Below are 2,679 nucleotides of genomic sequence, written 5' to 3'. Positions count from 1 at the left end.
TTCCCATTCTTCTAGGATCAATAAGTTAGTGGTTCTGTGAATCTTCCAGTCTATAAATTAGCTCTTGTTCTGATGTATGTGGTGTGGGGGAAGCTGTGATCAATAAAGATTTCGTATCTCCATCTTTGAAATCTTCTTATCCTCTTCTAACAGTTTTGAAGAACTGGGTTGGTTAGGCCACTTAGCATTAGAATTTTCAGACTTGGCAATGGAAATTTCAGATTCACTTGAACCACCTTGCCGCTCATATAATCATGCTAAACTCATGGCACTTGTTAAATCTGCGAGGTAATTTAACTAAACTCCAATAACATTATATTCTTGTAAGCCAGTAAGGAAAATTTCAACCTTTTTGCGCTGACATGAATGTACTAGAACAAGCAGATGATTGCTCAAACTTACGTTGATATTGCCCCACTCTTCCTGTTTGGCGAAGTTTGGACAATTTACCAAGTTTTGTGCTTGAATTGGACGGTTAAACAGAGCATTGCACAAATGTGGGGCAACCATCTCCATCTTTTCCCTCTCAGGGATTTTTTTATCACGAAAGAAATAATTGCAACGACTAAGCCAAGGCAATGGATCTTCACTTCCATCTTATAGGGGAAACTCTAGTTTAGCATACTTGGGTGTAAAATTACCCTTTTTGGTGTGCCTATATAGATTTCCTTCATCAACTCGATGATCTCGGTTTACACTTCTAGTACCAATTTCCCGTCCATCCATTCTTGATGCTGCTAGTTCACGTGCCAGATCATTGAGTTGAGCCAAAAATTCTTGTTGTTTTGCTTCTTGGGCAATGCAATCCCATTCGATCTATCCCTTGCTCTATCTTCTTGGTACATGTCCAAGAAGGCTTCAAACTATTGGAAATTGCGTGACTCTCCCATAACTCCTATCTCTGATACCAAATTGTTATGGCCTTGAGTTTGTGATCTAGTTATGGGACGATTGATAGTAGAACTCAAATCTAGATCTGACTGATGTTTTGGTTTACTTGACCTTCTCCCTTTGAACCTATGATGGACAAAGAAACAAGGGCTTGTTAGAGAGAACCCTCCGATCTCAAGATGTAATTTTTTTTTTTGTGGAAAAACTTCCTTTACCTTTTCCTTTATTGAATAGATAACATATCACTAGATAACTGCCTCCTAGATTATCTCATCTAGATAGGCTTCATAGCTGATAGCTGAACAATATAACTGCCTGCATACTTATAACACACATGTTAGGCTATAATTATAATAAAACAAACATAAACCTATTACATAATAATAACCGAGGCAAACCACTTCTTGATGGACTCCTTGTTGTTTCTTGTTTCTTGCACATAACAGACTTGCACATTTATACACTTGAGCTTGTTGCTAGCGCATAACAGACTTGCACCCCTTTTTTCCCAGAATTTCCTAGCTTTATGTGCTAGTGGTTACTATGATGGAACCATTTTTCATCGGAACATCAAGGGTTCATGATCCAGGGAGGAGATCCTAGAGGCAATGGCAAAGGAGGGACCAGCATATGGGGCAAGAAGTTCAATGATGAAATTTGAGAATCTCTTACGGTGTTACATTCTCAGCCTCTTTGTCTTGTATCCAAATGCCAAGGCTTTTTTGTAGTTGATTATCATGTGCAAGTTACTTAGTAAATTTCAATTCTTATGTAGAAATGGATTTTTTAAGTGATGATGTTTGAATAAGAGCATTTTGAGAGAGAGAGAGAGAGAGAGAGAGAGAGAGAGAGAGAGTGTGTGTGTATTTTAAATAGCTTGCTTTGTAGCCTTTAGACAGATTAAAGCATTGATATGATCTGAAAACTGTTGATGTCTTTTAGTAAACATAAATGTTATGATGAGTTGGTCTGACTAACTTTTTGTTCGTCTTGCCAACCAAATGTTTATAATGAACTATATTTTAAGTATTGTAAATGGCATTCTCTAACCTTGCTATGAAATTCTTCTTGTTCTGATTTAGATTAATGCTAATGAAGTATATTCTTGTGAATAAAACAGCACAATGTAAGGGGAATCCTTTCAATGGCAAATAGTGGACCAAACACAAATGGAAGCCAGTTCTTCATCACTTACGCAAAACAACCTCACCTTAATGGACTGTACACAGTCTTTAGACGCGTAATCCATGGATTTGAAGTTCTTGACCTAATGGAGAAAGTACATAATTTTCAACCCTTAATTATCCGTCAATTTCAGTTAAAATCATGTTGTTTCTGTTACACATTTTAGTGAGAATAATTTCTTTTTTAACACAGCAGACACTAATTTAAACTTGGTTGCATGACACAGACGCAGGCAGGGCCAGGGGATCAGCCACTTACTGTGATCAAGCTGAATCGTGTAACAATACATGCAAATCCTCTTGCTGGGTAGTCTTCCATTGCAATACGACCTGCAAGGTTAGAACTATTTTCTAGAATCTGAAATGAATCCAATTTTTTTTTATTTTTTTATAAGAGGGAAATATTTCCTCTCCATGAATTAACAAAACCAAATGGAGTGGTGAACCACTTTTGAGTTCAGGATGCTGTGTTTAGATAGAATGAAACGAGAGTGTTAGTTTCCTTGTGTTTGATTGACAAGGAAATTTTCAATTCAATTCATCTGTTTGTTTTGCCTTTTTGTTTTCTTCTCATATCAGCCAAACTTTTATAAAAGAGCAACTG

At 36.8% G+C, this 2,679-nt stretch overlaps 1 pseudogene; it reads left to right on the top strand.

Moving 5' to 3' along the window:
• The first annotated feature begins 208 nt into the window (after nt 1-208).
• On the top strand, nt 209-2,386 carry LOC120254385 (annotated as a pseudogene).
• The last annotated feature ends 293 nt before the right edge of the window (nt 2,387-2,679 follow it).

The sequence above is a fragment of the Dioscorea cayenensis genome, unplaced genomic scaffold, assembly GCF_009730915.1.
Source record: "Dioscorea cayenensis subsp. rotundata cultivar TDr96_F1 unplaced genomic scaffold, TDr96_F1_v2_PseudoChromosome.rev07_lg8_w22 25.fasta BLBR01000432.1, whole genome shotgun sequence".
In the NCBI taxonomy this organism is placed as follows: Eukaryota; Viridiplantae; Streptophyta; class Magnoliopsida; order Dioscoreales; family Dioscoreaceae; genus Dioscorea; species Dioscorea cayenensis.
Note: the sequence above shows the minus strand (reverse complement) of the source record. Positions and strands in the feature narration are given on the sequence as shown.